At 38.5% G+C, this 16,787-nt stretch overlaps 2 protein-coding genes across 13 annotated transcripts in view; both read left to right on the top strand.

The window, feature by feature from the left end:
• LOC135094464 (LIM domain-binding protein 2-like) overlaps window positions 1-1,232 on the top strand; it is a 115,152-nt gene extending 113,920 nt beyond the window's left edge. For all 12 annotated transcript variants that reach the window (XM_063994566.1, XM_063994561.1, XM_063994569.1 and 9 more), the window contains one exon: window positions 1-1,232. This exon is cut by the window's left edge. The gene's annotated coding sequence lies outside the window, so the exon portion shown is untranslated.
• Window positions 1,233-5,866: 4,634 nt separating this feature from the next.
• The window catches only part of LOC135094463 (probable histone-lysine N-methyltransferase CG1716), a 48,986-nt gene continuing 38,065 nt past the window's right edge, over window positions 5,867-16,787 (top strand). Inside the window, 1 exon segment of the mRNA XM_063994560.1 lies at window positions 5,867-5,982. The gene's annotated coding sequence lies outside the window, so the exon portion shown is untranslated.

The raw sequence follows: 16,787 nt of genomic DNA, 5'->3' as shown, positions 1-16,787 counted from the left end.
GATAGACCAAAATTATCGCTTTGAAATTGCAGATGAAGTAGAATTGTCATTTTTCAATTGGATATTTGAAACTAAAAAGAGAAAGTATAGAAAAAGAGTAAGATAGAAGACACTAACTTGAAAACATGAATGTAAAGAGGGAAGAGAAAAAGAATGAAGTGGTTTAATATTTCTACCTTCATTGATTCTTTTAACATACGAGAGAAAATAATCACATCAATATTTTTAGTTCCTTCCATAAGTTGCCCCACATCAGAGCCTCGCGTTGACTGGACGACCCACCCACACATTCCAACCAATCAGCTCTCGTCTGGCTCATCACCTCTGGGTCACCTTGAAAATTGAACACAAATAATAGAGTGAAAAAAAAAAAGAATCACTCCACACACAAACACACACACACACACACACGCTAAGAAGAAAGTGAAAGAAGTAAGAAGGATTATAAAAGAAATTGGAAAAAAAGGAAGAAAGGAAGAAATGGGATAAGGAAGAATGAGTTTTTACACACACACGAATAAGAGGAAAGCGAAAAAGCAAGAAGCAGAAAAAGAAAAAAGGCGAAGATGATATTGAATAGGAGGAAGAAAGGAAAAGAAAGAAAGATTATATAGTTTTCATCACACACACACACACACACACACACACACACACACACACACAGCCCCGCCCCAGCCTCCCCCCTGCCCCCACATGCCCAGGCCGCCTCGTCGCGTCTCTGTAAAGTGTACAAATCTCTGTTTGTATGTGATTAAGTCGGCAAGGTCACCCCCTCCCCCACCTACACCCCCCTTCCCTGTATCCTGAACCCCTCCCCCCTCCCTCCCTCCCTGGCATCCTTGTACCCTTACACCCCCTCTCCCCCTCTTCCCTTGTACCGGTAATCCTTGTATATTTTTTTTCTTTCTTGTTTCTTATTTTATTATTTTGTCTGTTTTCTTTTTTCCTTCTTCTTCTTCTTCTTCTTCTTATCTTTTCTGAATTTCGTTTTCGTTTTCCTTCTCGATTTATTTTTTCGATTTTTTCCTCATTTTCCTTCTTATTCTTTTCTTCCTTTTTCCCCTCGTTCCTACAACGCCTTAAATTAATCTTCCTCCTCCTCCTCCTCCTCCTCCTCCTCCTCCTCCACGTACCCAATACTAAGCAGCTCATCTGTCTGCTCGCGTGAATGCTGATGATGATGACGATGAATTGATGATGATGATGATAATAAATACGTATTTTTAATCTACTTCCCTTGTGTTTGATTATGTCCTTTGAGAGAGAGAGAGAGAGAGAGATTAGCAGATTTTTTTTCTTTAAGCGAAAGTTACTGAGAGAGAGAGAGAGAGAGAGAGAGAGATTTTGTAAATCAGCTTTTTATTGTAAAGAGAAACTAGATAAATTATTGAGAGAGAGAGAGAGAGAGAGAGAGAGAGTGTGTGTGTGTGTGTGTGTGTGTGTGTGTTTATCAGCAGGTCAAGTCTTCTATCCCATTTCCTGTAAGTACAAAGAAAATGGACCTAACCACTGGAATCATGAAAACACCCTTGAAAACCACAGTAACTTCCCCCCAGAGGCTTTTAAAAGTAGAGACAAGATTTGGAAATATTTAGGAATAGGTCCCTGTGGAATCAATAAGCAGTGTTCTGTGGCAGGAAGACTCGCCAGGAGACTGAGCGTTGACATGAGTAGAGTGAAGACCAATGAGGCGGCTGTCTGATGTTGCTATGAGCGAAGACCCAAAAAGAACAGGAGGAAGAGAAGGAATGATGTAGTGATAAAGAAAGACTGAGTGACTGGTAAGTTCATTGTTGGATAAGGGAGGATTAGAACAAAGGAGGAGAACATATACAAAACGTTTAAAAGCAATAGATATTAAAATTAAACATAGGTAGCTAACTAATCACAGCTTGAAGAACTGACTGGTGAAAAAAACAGGGAAGTCACACACTGCAACTCCATGTGGTAGTAAACTTTGGATATTCTTCAACTTACTGCAATACAAGACAATTAACAGCACCAAAAGTAATGCATGAAATCTTTATAAGCATCTACAAGAAAGAAGGGGATTAAAAAGAATAGATTTTGCAATATCTACCCAGTTTAAAGATTGAAGGTGGCGTAGAACAAGTAAAGATATCTCAGTGTTTAGTAATTAAGGAAAGATATACTAAATAAATCAATTGGTGAAGGTAGGTCCAGCTGATATCTACACTATGAGAAAAGAAAGACAAAATATATGAAAGGAATAAGCAGAGAAACAGGATGAAAAGTACAAGAAATCACAAAAAAAAAAAACATAGGAAGAGAATTAAGAAAAGGAGGAGGAGGAAATGATGATGAAAAAAGAAAGACAGGTGAAAGTAACAAACAGAAAAACAGGAGGAAGATGAAAGGTACAATAAAACACAATAACAAAAAAACATAGGAAGAAGATAAAGAAAAGGAGAAGGAGAAGGAGAAAATTATGATAGAAAAAAGTAGAAAAACAGAAGAAGGATGAAAAGTACAATAAATCACAAAAAAGAAAACAAATTGGGAATAGAATTAAGAAGAGGATAAGAGGAGAGTGAAGAAAGACAAAACTGAATTACCTACTTAAAAAACAAAAAAAATGGGAAAAACTAAAGAGAGATAGATAACTAATAAAAAATAATAGGTAACAATAATGATGATAGAGGCAATACTAATAATAATGATAGTGCAACAGAAAGTGCAAGAATTGATCAATAAAGGTACAATATGTATATTAACCTAACTGAGCCTGCCTCTACACCAACAATACATTTTTTTCCTTTACTACCTTACTGTACTTAATTCTTCTCTTTCTTCCTTTATTTCCTGTTTCTTTACTTTTTCTCTTTATTCACTTCTTCCCTTCCTTCCTTTCTTTTTTTTCCTCCCTCTACTTTCCTTTCTTTCTTGTTTTCTCCCAGAACTTCCCTTTTCTAAGATAATAATTATTTGGTCTATTTCAGTTAACATTAATGGATTAAGCAAAAAAAAAATATATATATAGAATGGGCAGGAAAGTTATGCAATAAGTGTAAACAATGTAAGGGTTTTCACTTATTTTAAGTATTAATAATTAATATTACCAATTAAATGAAAAACATCCTTGCACATTCTAGATTTTTGTTTTACTTGACCCATTAATGCTTGCTGAAATAAACTAACAAATAATTAGGGGTTTTGAATCTGTTATTATCTCTTATGAAATTGTTACCCAGGTAGGATATGTGGACAGGTGAAAATGAGGTAGTGAGAACAGGTAAGATAGACAGGCAGATAGATAGATAGATAGATAAATAAATGGATAGATAGCTCGACAGGTAGATAGAGGGGGAGGTGGGTAGACAGTTAGATAGGTATATATATATATATATATATATATATATATATATATATATATATATATATATATATATATATATATATATATATATAGTGATAGTGTCTGGCATGGAGGCGTACATTCCTCACTCTTTTTCTCGTCCTAAACCTTCTAAACCCTGTTTTAACACAGCTTGTTCTCGTGCTATACATGATAGAGAGGTGGCCCACAAAAGGTACTTAAGCCTTCCATCACCAGAATCTCATCCACTTTATATTTCTGCCCGGAACCAAGCCAAGTCTGTTCTCCAACTAGCCAAAAACTCCTTCATTAACAGAAAATGTCAAAACCTTTCAAGATCTAACTCCCCTCGTGATTTCTGGCATCTAGCCAAAAATATATCCAATAACTTTGCTTCTTCTTCTTTCCATCCTCTATTTCAACCAGATGGCACCACTGCTATCATATCTATTTCTAAAGATGAACTCTTCGCTCAAACCTTTGCTAAAAACATTACCTTGGACGATTCTGGGCTTGTTCCTCCCTCTCCTCCACCCTCTGACTACTTCATGCCACGTATTAAAATTCTTCGCAATGATGTTTTCCATGCCCTCGCTGGCCTAAACCCTCGGAAGGCTTATGGACCTGATGGGGTCCCTCCTATTGTTCTCCGAAACTGTGCCTCCGTGCTTGCACCTTGCCTAGTCAAACTCTTTCAGCTCTGTCTGTCAACATCTACCTTTCCTTCTTGCTGGAAGTTTGCCTACATTCAACTTGTTCCTAGAAAGGGTGACTGTTCTAATCCCTCAAACTACCGTCCTATTGCTTTAATTTCCTGCCTATCTAAAGTTTTTGAATCTATCCTCAACAGGAAGATTCTTAAACATCTATCACTTCACAACCTTCTATCTGATCGCCAGTATGGGTTCCGTCAAGGCCGCTGTACTGGTGATCTTCTGGCTTTCCTTACTGAGTCTTGGTCATCCTCTTTTAGAGATTTTGGTGAAACTTTCGCTGTTGCCTTGAACATATCAAAAGCTTTTGATAGAGTCTGGCACAAAGCTTTGATTTCCAAACTACCCTTCTACGGTTTCTATCCTTCTCTCTGTAACTTCATCTCAAGTTTCTTTTCTGACCGTTCTATTGCTGATGTGGTAGACGGTCACTGTTCTTCTCCTAAATCTATCAACAGTGGTGCTCCTTAGGGTTCTGTCCTGTCACCCACTCTCTTCTTATTATTCATTAATGATCTCCTAAACCAAACTTCTTGTCCTATCCACTCCTACGCTGATGATACCACCCTGCACTTTTCCACGTCTTTTCATAGACGTCCAACCCTTCAGGAGGTAAACATATCACGCAGGGAAGCCACAGAACGCTTGACTTCTGATCTTTCTAAAATTTCTGATTGGGGCAGAGCAAACTTAGTATTGTTCAATGCCTCAAAAACTCAATTCCTTCATCTATCAACTCGACACAACCTTCCAGACAACTATCCCCTCTTCTTCAATGACACTCAACTGTCCCCCTCTTCTACATTGAACATCCTCGGTCTGTCCTTTACTTATAATCTGAACTGGAAACTTCACATCTCATCTCCAGCTAAAACAGCTTCTATGAAGTTAGGTGTTCTATACAAGGGCCTTATCCGTCCATGTATGGAGTATGCTTCACATGTTTGGGGGGGTTCCACTCATACTGCTCTTCTAGACAGGGTGGAATCAAAAGCTTTTCGTCTCATCAACTCTCCTCTAACTGACTGTCTTCAGCCTCTCTCTCACCGCCGCAATGTTGCATATCTAGCTGTCGTCTACCGCTATTTTCATGCTAACTGCTCTTCTGATCTTGCTAACTGCATGCCTCCCCTCCTCCCGCGGCCTCGCTGCACAAGACTCTTCTTTCTCTCACCCCTATTCTGTCCATCTCTCTAACGCAAGAGTTAACCAGTATTCTCAATCATTCATCCCTTTCTCTGGTAAACTCTGGAACTCCCTGCCTGCTTCTGTATTTCCACCTTCCTATGACTTGAATTCCTTCAAGAGGGAGGTTTCAAGACACTTACTTATTCATCAGTTTTTGACAACTGCTTTGACCCTTTTATGGGACTGGCATTTCAGTGGGCTTTTTTTTTTATTAGATTTTTGTTGCCCTTGGCCAGTGTCCTTCCTACATAAAAAAAAATAAATAAAATAAATAGATAAATACATGCACACATACATACATATATAAAAGAAAAGAACACGACTAAAAAAGAAAGAAGGAAGAAGATAAGGATAACATTAAAAAAATGAAAGTTCTGGGAGAAAGTAAGGGAGAAAGGAGAGGAGAGAGAGGAAAAAAAAGGAAGAAAGGAAGAAAGGGAAGAACTGAATAAAGGGAGAAAGTAAAGAAACAGGAAATAAAGGAAAAAAAAGGAAGTATTAAGTAAATTAAGGAAATAAAGTAAAAAAAAAGTGTAGTAAAATGAAATAAAGGAAAAAAGAGAAGAAATAAATAGTGCATATCACCAATTTAAACATGGCGGGAGAGAGGAAGAGAGAGAGTAGGGGAGAGGAGAGGGAGGGAGGGTGAAGTCACGTGACCCGTCGCCATGATGCATTCAGAGAGGGCCCACTGCGCGCTCTTATTTCTCAATTTCCACCATGTAGGAGGCCAATAGATACCAGGTAAGACGCACCACTAATGTATAAGATACTGAAGAATACTTGGAGAGTGGAAGAGCAGGGAAGAATAGTGAGAAAGCAGAGAAATCGGGAGAAATGTACGAGGCCAGAGGGACGGGGCCGACTGAGGGACATGGTCGGGGCCTCTACTATTGATATTTTTGGCTGTTTCTCGTTTCGTATGCTGACTTGCTTTACCTTGCAGGGCGTCCCGGCGGCAGGGTGAGCAGGGCGCGAGGAGAGAGGCCCCGAGAGAGTGAGGGAGAGGCGGGAGAGGCAGGGAGAGAGGTGTAATAGTTGGCGTGGTCATAGCTACTCCTCCTCCCTCCATTTGCTGCTGCTGCTGCTGCTGCTCCTCCACCTCCTCCCTCGCCCTCCCTCGCACTCTCTCGCCCTGTCTCACCCTGTCTCTCCCTCAGCTTCTCTCATTCACCCTGGCCTTTTCTGTCACCCTGCCTTGGTCTCCTCACCCTGTCACGCTGCATTCCTGTCTGTCTCTCAGTGCATTTTTCACTGTCTCCCTTACTTCCTCCCCTATTCTCCCTGTCTCACCTTGTCTCTCCCTCACAGCCTCCCTCATTCACCCTGGCCTGTTCTGTCACCCTGTCTTGGCCTTCTTACCCTGTCATGCTGCCTTTCTGTCTGTCTGTCTGTCTTAACCAGCCTTTTTTCAGCATCCCAGACATCACCTATTCTCCCTGTCTCACCCTCACAGTCGCATTCACCCTAGTTCTGTTTCTCCTCATACACCCTCCTGTGTCACCCTACCTCGGTCTTCTTATTGCTGATCTTGTTTCATTGTTTCACCCTGTATTCTCCCTTATCCATTTTTTCTTCTTGTGACACCCTGTCCTGTTTGTCTCACACTATATTCATCCTGCCATTCCTGTCTCATCCTTTCTCATTTTGATTCACCCTGTCATTCTCATATTCTTATTTACTCTTATTTTGTCTCATCCTGTTACCCTTCCTGTCTCATTCTCTCTTTATTCACCCTGTCTCATTCTGCTTCACCCTGGTTTCTGTCCTCACCCTCACTGTCACCCTTACCCTGTCACTCTGTCTTTAACTTCTAATATTCTTTCCTTGCCTCCACTCTTACCGTTCCTGCCTCACCCTGTCATACTTCCACTACACGCTGCTTCACCCTTGCCAACCCTCACCCTGTCATTCCCTCACCCTTCCTTGCTAATTTGTGTATATCTTTTTGTTATATTGCTTTTTTTTTTCTATTTGTTATTTTTATTGTTTTTTTTTCTATTGTGTATTTTTCAAATTTTCAAGATAATTTTTGTCTTGTTTTTTGTTAGTTTAGCTTTCATTGATATTAATTCCATCAATTCTTGTATTTTTTAGGTCTATTCATTATTTTCTCTATTTCTACTTGCTATATTTATTTTGTCACATCTGTTTTGTTGACCGATTTTCCGCATTTCATCATTTGAAGCTGTTAATAGTTATTATTTAAAGGGTTAGGCGCTGAGTGGGTACTTGCAGCTTGAATTTTCATAGTTATTTCCATGTCATTGTTTTCATAATCATTCACTTTGGTTATGTCATCATCATTAGTGCTTGTGTTATCATTGCTATATCATCGTTTTCATTATCATTCATTATAATTGTCATTTCATCATTATTGCTTGTTATTATTGCTATATCATTATTTTCATTATTTATTTCGGTCTTGTCATCGTTATTGTTTGTGTTATTTCCATACCATCGTCATCATCATCACTCATTATTATAGTCACATCATCTTCATTAATGTTTGTGTTATCGTTTCATACCTTCTTCATCATCATCATCATTATTGTTTGTGTTATTCTATACCTTCATCATCATTGTTGTTTGTGTTATCATTTCCATTCCTTCGTCATCATCATCATTCATTATTATAGTCATTATCATCATTATTGTTTGTGTTATCATTCCCGTGTCATAATTGAAATTAGTGCGTGTTATTCATGTGATACCATTATCCTCCCCCTTCCACGTAGCACCCTGCCTGAACAACACCTCACTGACCCTGTATTAGCCCTGTCACCCTGTTAACCCCCACGCTAATTCACAGAGACATCGCAGTAGTAATAACCTAAAGAATGGTGAAGCACGTAGCATAACTGAGTGAGAAATTAATAGTTAAGAAATTTCCTTTAAGTGAGACGGATTTTAAGATAAGTGATGGTCACAGTATTGTATTTAATTTTTTTTCTTAATAAGTGAGCAGGTTTTAGAGTGAGACAAGTGTGCCGTCAGAATAAGTATTGGTTTCAGTGCTGTATTAAGTGTGTGAAGGTGGAAGATCTTGGAGGATTCATTTAGAAGTCTTGTGTTGTGGAAATGAGCAATATTTTTTTAGTGTGATACAGGTGTCATATCAAAACTATTGATTTCCAGTACTTCGTTTAGTGCCGAGTTGAAAATTAAGAAGGTTCAAGAAGTGATTTTTTAAAGAAACGAGAAATTTTTTAAGTGAGACTCGCGTGACATCAAAATAAGTATTGATTTCAGTGTTGTATTTGAGTTTGGAGGTGAAAATTTAGACCATTCAAGTTGTACAAGTCATGTTTTTGTGTGACCAAGTGGTTTTTTAGTGAGGCAGTCGTGATATCAAAATAAGTATTGATCTCAGTATTGTATTGAGTGTGTGGAGGTGAAAAACTTGGACCATTCAAGTAGTACAGGTCGTTATTGTGTGACCAAGCAGTGTTAGAGTGAGACAAGTGTGACATCAAAACATTATTGGTCTTAGTACTGTGTTTAGGAGTGTGTGGAGGTGAAGACTGTGAGAGGATTGCAGTACAAGGCATTTTGTTTTGCATCATTATCTTTTCATACCACCACCACCACCACCACAGCATCACTACTTAACATTTTTGTCTTCTGATATACGCAAGAAGTGACTTAGCAGGATATTAAGATGGGAGAGTGAGAGTTACATCACCACCACCACTATTATCATTTAAAATCCTTTTTTTACATGCAAGAAAAGGCAGTTAACCGTTTAGCTGCAATATTCAACAATTTATAGCACTAAAAGCACTGCATGGACTCCCTATAAGCATCTATAAAGAAGAAAGGGATAAGATGAATAGAGTTTGCAATACCTACCTTATTCAGTGTTTGGCAGTGGATGTGGGGCAAGAAAATGTGTGTGTTAGTGGTTGGTGGTGAAGGAAAGATGTGAATTGGTTAAGTATTACATGAAGATGAGGAAGTGTCTTACTATCATTGCTCCCACCATCAGTGATTAAATTGTAGAGCATCTCCCAAAACTCTTCAATGTGTGGTGGGAACTGTGGCATAATGAACAGTGTAACTCCTGCTGCCTGATCATGTGTCGCATCGGTAAGGTTGGCGTGCGTGGCTTGATGTAATGCTGTGTCCATATTACCCTGGTCATATTACACAGCAGCCATCCTGCCAACTGTTGCCACTGTGATCACCAAACGTGTCAAATAATGTCGTCCATTGTGTCAGAATGTACTCTTGTTTTTTGGGGAGCTGCTGTGTGTTTGTGGTTGTTTGCTTAGAGTTTACACTGTTTGGGATGGTGTTGGATGTTTTTTGGGGTGTTTTTTTGGTGTTTTAGAGATATTCGTGAGGGTGTGAAAGTCCATCATTACCAACATTATCATCTTTTCATATCCTTATCTTATTATATGCAAGAAAAGATGACTGAGCAGGACAGTAAGATAAGCAAGGGAAGGAAGAAACATTTGTGCTCCATAATTTTAGCTTCCAAAGAACTCTGGAGACAAATGAAAGAACAGGCAACTTAGTTAGAACATAACTCAATAAATGGAAAAGCAGGTGACAGCAGAACATAAACCCCCCTTGCTGCAGTATACAACAATTCACACCACTAAAACCAATGATGTTTTTTATAAGTATTGATAAAGAAAAAACAACAGAAGAATAGATTTACTGATTTTTAGCGAGTATGATGTTTGCAGGTGAATGTAAAGCAAATAGAAATATATCAGAGTGATTAATAATTAGGGAAAAAATTACATATAACAGGAAGAGTGCAAGAAAGAATTTTGTGCTAATTGGAAAAGGGTTGTCATTTCACTGTCCCGTGTAAGAACTCAAGAGGTTAATGGCCACTTATAAATGTAAAAATCTGTGATGGAGTATTCTCTGGCATCTTAGATATGTGACATGTGAATCAGGAAAGCATCAACCACTTGAGATAAATATCTAGAAGAATTTGAGAGAGAGGAGACATTGGGACCAGAAAGGTGTTATGCTGAGATAAATATTTAGAAGGATTTGAGAGAGAGAGAGAGAGAGAGATACCCAGCAGTACACAACCTTGAAGAAATTAATCTGAAGCCACATGATTGAAATATTTTGAGGGATTAGAGAAAGAAGATGCCCGGATCTTGTAATGCTGCGTCTTTGAGCTTCAGGAAAATAAAACGATATGGAGGCAGGCAAAATTAACATTTGGTGTGATTTGAGAGATACAGCAATAGAATCTTGTGACACCCGGCCTTAGTGTGTCAAGAAAAGACACAAGCACTTGATTTGAATATTTTGAAGTATTTGAGAGTGTGAAGGCAATGGACTCCTGTTTTAATTTGCCTTAGTGTGTCAAAAGACCTGAGGAATTTGCCTGAAGGCATGTGATTTAAATGTTTAGAATGATTTGAGAATGCAAAATCTATATAACCTTATAATACCCAAACTTGGCATATTAGAAAACAAAAAAAATCATGAGGTGAATGAACCACGGAAAGATTTTGCTGTGGATCATTTCTGTTCGGAGACTCATTGAATTTGCATCTGATGAGACAACTGCAAAGGCCTGGAGTTTTGTTTGTACTGTGTTTGATTCGTTTAGAATGGATATGTTCGTTGAGAAGATGATTTAAGTTGTACTAGGAATGGTTTTGTTCAGTGTAGGTAATTTATTTATTTATTTATTTATTTATTTTGACTTTAGTTGTGAAAGGAATGGCTTTGTTCAATGGTATAAGTTTTTTGTTAATTTTTTTTTTTTTTTTGTATGTTAATTGACAAAATGGGTTTAGTTGTGGCAGGAATGGTTTTGTTCAGTGTGGATAATTAGTGGGTTTACCTGTGGCAGGAGGGGTTAGTCAGTGGAGGTGCAATGACTTGCATTGTAGATTTCATTACTTATGGATATGTAATAGCCTGGTGTTGTGGTTCCTAAGAAGAGTGAATGCTGCGATTTCACTATTTATTCATTCATTTATTTGTTTGTTTAATTTTTCATCATTATTAGTGAAAGTAGCTGTGGTATTTTATTATTTATTGTATTCATTCATTTATTTATTTATTTATTTATTTTTTTGTACAACACTCATTATTTATTTCATTCATCCAATCATTTCCTTACATCTTTATACTTTTTATGTGCAACAAAAACTCTAAAAGAAAAAAAATAGATTAGTCAATAAATAAATGAATAATACATAGCCATTGGTATTCCATTGGGCAGTGATGAGTGAGTGAGTGAGTGAGTGAGTGAGTGGTGAGGGCTTCATCATCATGGGGCTTATCACTGCCATCCTCCTGAAGGGGAGATAAAGTAACACTGCCTATGGTGAGCAAATGCTGCTTCAATAATTCCTTTGCTGCCTGAACATGAATTACAAATCACATGTTATATTCACCGAGCATACAAAACAGTTCAAATAATTAATGCATCAGTGGTATTGTAAGGTGTGCAGTGCTCTTGTGTGTTACAGTGTTACTTGTAATATTATCCTACCATCTGTATACCAGGCCAGCAGTCCAACACAGGGTCACCCACACACACACACTCACGCTCACACTCACTCTCTCAAACACACCCACCCACCCACCCACTCAGTCTCCTGAACCACCCTATTACACAATTTGGATTTAGTACATGATAACCTTTTCACGGCATAGACAGGAGGGTCTTAGCTGACAGTGTGGTGGCATTGAGGCAACAGACGCAAGGGCAAAAAGTGCAATGTCCATAGAAGGTGGTGACTTGCTGGGAAGGTTGTGCCATCCCAGAGATGAGGCTTGTCAGGAGAGGCAGAACATGGTAGATAGAGAGAGAGTGTGTAGAAATGAGAAGTTAAGCTTGAATAGGAAAAAGACAGTGAATTACCCATCGAATATTGTGATCATTTACTTCATTACCTATCTCTTAATATGCCCTTTAAATCACACTGTATTGAACCTTGCCACCCTTTGCTTCCTTTACTTGCTGGGTTCCCTTTGTGTCCACGTTACTCTTTCCTTATTCCTCTTCCAAGTCTCCCTTTCACCCTTGCTTCCCACATTTATATTACAGTAATTGGGGATCAGGATTAGGTGACTGTGACGAGGGACAAGGAGAACCAGTGAAGATTTGAAGATAGAGGACATAGAGGGGATTTAAAGTTGATTGGGATTAGGTAGCCATAACAAAAGATGAGGAGAACCAGTGAAGGATGAAAAGTGGAGTGTGTGAAGAGGAGGAAAAGCATAGAAAAGTGTAGATGGGTAATGCAGTAGACTATGGAAGAAGGGAAGTGTGTGAAGGATGAGAAAAGTAAAGAGAAGAACAGTAGATAGTTAATGCAATAAACTCTTCTAGAAACTGACTGGAATGTTAGAGGAAGGTTTCAAGTAAAGATGTTTGACCTCAGAAGAGAAAAGGAAAGCAAATTCAGAGGAAAGATACTAGACCACAGAAAAAGGAACTAGAACAGGAAGATAGAGAGTAAAATTTAACCTCAGAAGACAGAAAGATTTAGAGTAAGGAAGAAGAATAACTTGGGAAGGTAAATTTAGAGTAAAGATAGACCTTAAAAAAAATAATAGTAATAATAACTAGGACAGGAAAATGCAGAGTAAAATTTAACCTTAGAAAATGGCAACATTTAGAGTAAGGAAGAAAAACATAGGTAAATTTAGTTTAAAGATATTTCACCTGAGAAGAGTCAACAGATTCAGAATTACTTAGCCACTTATGAGAAAGCATGAACCACTGTAGGGTAGGATTAATACAGATGTAGTGACAGGCATGTCTATGTAGATGAGCACCATTCATATAGGTGTGTTTGACCTTGGATAGATCCTTGGTTGTATGTGTGTGTGTGTGTGTGTGTGTGTGTGTGTGTGTGTGTGAAGAGAGAGAATGAGTGAGTGAGTGAGTGAGACTTATGCTGTGTGTGTGTGTGTGTGTGTGTGTGTGTGTGTGTGTGTGTGAAGAGAGAGAATGAGTGAGTGAGTGAGTGAGACTTATGCTGTGTGTGTGTGTGTGTGTGTTTTAAGCAAGATAAGACCACAAAGTAAAGGAACATAACTATATTGAACCATGAAATCTCTAAATATTGTATTACACTTGAGAGAAATAGACCCTCAACTGTGTGTGTGTGTGAGAGAGAGAGAGAGAGAGAGAGAGAGAGAGAGAGAGAGAGAGAGAGAGAGAGAGAGAGAGAGAGAGAGGATAGCAAAATGAAGAAGCAGAACTATACTGCACCACTGTCTTAAATTTTCCTACATTTTCCGTATCAACAAAACAATCAGCATGAAACATTTTCGTTAGCAAAACAAAGCGTAAGGCGTTGCACATCACCAAATCTTAAGTGGCCTGTGCTGAACCATCCATAATTCAAGTTCTATTAACCTTTCCACTGCGCCATGCAAAGATTCACAGTACTAGAACACTGTACAAAACCTCTACAATTACAAGAAAGGAAAATGGAGTTAAATGAACAGACTCTCCCAAGCATTATGAATAGAGGCAATTGTAGAGAGTAAAGGAATTTCTCTGAGTGATTTGTGATAAAGGAAACATGTCAGGTAGTGTTGATATTAATAATCCTTCACAAATTTAACCTCTCATCTTGAACTGGTGGAGAAAAAAGCAAGGTATTCAACAGACTCATGTGAAGGATAATTAACAGCATAAAATCTAAAATTGTGCACCCAACATGAATTTCTGCCACTAACTCATCTCAGTCTGTGTTAGGGAGAGAGTGGAGGTGTGTACAAGGAGAGAGAGAGAGAGAGAGAGAGAGAGAGAGAGAGAGAGAGAGAGAGAAGTGCTGCGTTATTGCTGTTATGTTTGTTCGGAAGAGGAGAGACAATGAGAAAATAGAGAAGGCATTGTTTTCTTGTTGTTGTGTTAGTGTTCGGAAGAGGAGAGACAAGGAGAGAATAGAGAAGGCATTGTTTTGTTGTTGTATTAGTGTTCGGAAGAGGAGAGACAATGAGAAAATAGAGAAGGCATTGTTTTCTTGTTGTTGTGTTAGTGTTCGGAAGAGGAGAAACAAGGAGAGAATAGGGAAGGCACTGTTTGGTTATGGTGGGCAGCATTAGGAAGAGGAGAGACAAGGAGGGGATAGGAAAGGTAGTTTTGCTTTTGCTATTAGGAAGAAAATAGAGATGGAGGGGATAGGGAAGGTAATGTCTTGTTCTCATTGCTGTTACTGCTGTGGTCTTTAACATTCATAGTACTGTAAAAAAAAATTCACGTACACAAAGAATAAAATGGCAACTGTCTTCTTTTACTGATGTGGTCTTTAATATTTAAAGCTGTATATGAAAAACCATACACTCAAAGGGAGAGAATGGGAGGGTAACACTGTCTTCTAAGCTACAGAGGAACTATTTTAAAAGACTGGGGTACAAGAAGTGTCTGAAAAGATGTCAGTGATGAGCACTACTAGAACAACTATGTGGACACAAATGGAAAGAATAGAATAATTTAGTCTTTTCTTTGGCTGCAGATGAACTATGAAGGAGACTGACATACAAAAGGATAACTGGTTGAAAAGTCAGTCAGTGGTCAGAGTTCTTCAAAATATGAGTTGGAATCTTGTACTGGGTCATAGGCTCTTGTTCACTGGTTCACCACATTGTAGACAGATAAAGTCCATAGTCAACAATGGAATGTAATAGTGTATGTGTGTTGTAGACCAGTGAAATGTTGTAGTGTACGTGTCTGTGTATGTTATCAGAGGAGAATAGATAAAAGTATGTAAACACCAATGAAATGTAATAGTTTATGTGTGTATATTATCAGGAAGAATGATGCAAAATGGACATAAAAGCAGAATACAAAGTGAAAATGGGTCGTAATGTAAATTTTTGAGGAACACCGCTATAAGTGGTGATAACAAGAATTAGTAAGTGAAAGCATTAATCAAGCCTGGTGGAGTGGGTTAGGACCAAACCAGTGCCTGAGGAAAGGTGACGAGCCACAGAACGACCTAACGAGGCTGTTAGTGGTGCTGGTGTGTCATCGGTGAAACGATCTGGCTTTCCTGCGACAAGTTTAGCATTACTGAAGTTTTGGCAGCATAACCACATCTCTTTAGCATTACATCCATTCATTAATAGCAGAACTTAAAAATTTCATCACTGTATCAATCATTTAGCAGCATAAACCCTTCCATTACTCAGTTTACAGTCTCAGATCTATCTATGACAAAGTTAGCATTACCAGGGGGTGACAGGGCTGAGGGAGTGAATGACAGGTGTATGAGTTTGTGTTGTGGGATTGCCAGCCTGGTATATACATAGACAAGTTTAGCATATCTTCATCTCTATCATTACATTCCTTCACTTAGCAACATAACTGATTCTCAATTTAGTACGCTAAACTTCCTGGGTGTTAGCAGTTTAGTAACTCAAAGGTCAAGGCATTTCCATACATAAGGTCATGAGAGGTTAGTTGTGGTGTGTGCTTTGTTTTGTTTGGCATCATCCTCTTTCATTGAGTCGTACCTTTGTCTGCTATTGTTGTACTTCTGCATCTTTGGTGTTTGTTTATTATTTTTATATCTCTGGTGTTTTTTTTAGAGGGGGTATTTATTTATTGTTTTTTTTACAGTTTTGTACTTATATCATCTATGTTTTACTTTAGTGTATCTGCTCTTTTTCTTTCTTTTTTTCTGGTTTCGTATAATTCATGTTTTTTATTAATTTTTCTTCCTTCCTTCCATCTACCAACTCATCCCTCCTTTCCTTCCTCCGTTCCTCCCTCCCATCACATCTCATTCACCTATCCATCACCACCAGTCAACATCACAACATCCCCATCAGTACCTGGAGGATTAACCTATCACCCTCAGCCTACTCACCCATCCCTCACACAGCAGATCCTGTCAGCACTGTAAACACTGACCCTTAACCTCACCCTGCTTGCCTTGTGTTGACCTTGCTAATATCATGAAAGTCAGGCATAAATTTGTACAATCATCTATTTCTCGACTCAGGAGCTCAGTTGAAAGTATAAGAGAATGTTAAGAGTTATTTAATGTATCTTTTTTATGTGGGGTATTGGCCAAGGGCGATGAAAATTAAGGAGAAAAAATGAGTCTCACTAAGGTGTCTATCCCCAGTGTGTGTGTGTGTGTACTGGGAGAGACTGGTAAGGTGTCCAATGCTGTAAGGGTGAATGGTGTTAAATGATGATGATGGTGATGACTTGTAGAATTGTGATGTAAAATCTGGAAAAAAAGTAAAAGAAAATAGAGTAGTAGGAATTAATTTTGTGATAGAAGTAGTGTTTTTGGCATCCTGTTCAGTATCACATCTTGTTTTTTGGCAGTCTGACTTCTTTTCCTGTCTATAAAAATACACGGTTGTTTCTTATACAGCAGGCTTGGTGAGAGGAGTTATTAATGTTATGGTGAGAGTAGTGGTATTTGTGTTACCCTTGTCAGTGTCATATCCTCTGTCTCTCTGTCTTGTTTTCCTGTCTGTTCATTAAGGATCCACATATTTTATTACTTATGCAGCAGGCTTTGTGGGAGGAATGAGTTTTGCGATAGGAGAAATTGTTCTTTTGCTATCCTGTTCAGTGA

Source organism: Scylla paramamosain, chromosome 45 (genome assembly GCF_035594125.1).
Source record: "Scylla paramamosain isolate STU-SP2022 chromosome 45, ASM3559412v1, whole genome shotgun sequence".
Taxonomy (NCBI): Eukaryota; Metazoa; Arthropoda; class Malacostraca; order Decapoda; family Portunidae; genus Scylla; species Scylla paramamosain.
The sequence above is the reverse complement of the archived record's forward strand: the minus strand, read 5'-3'. Positions and strand labels throughout refer to the sequence as shown.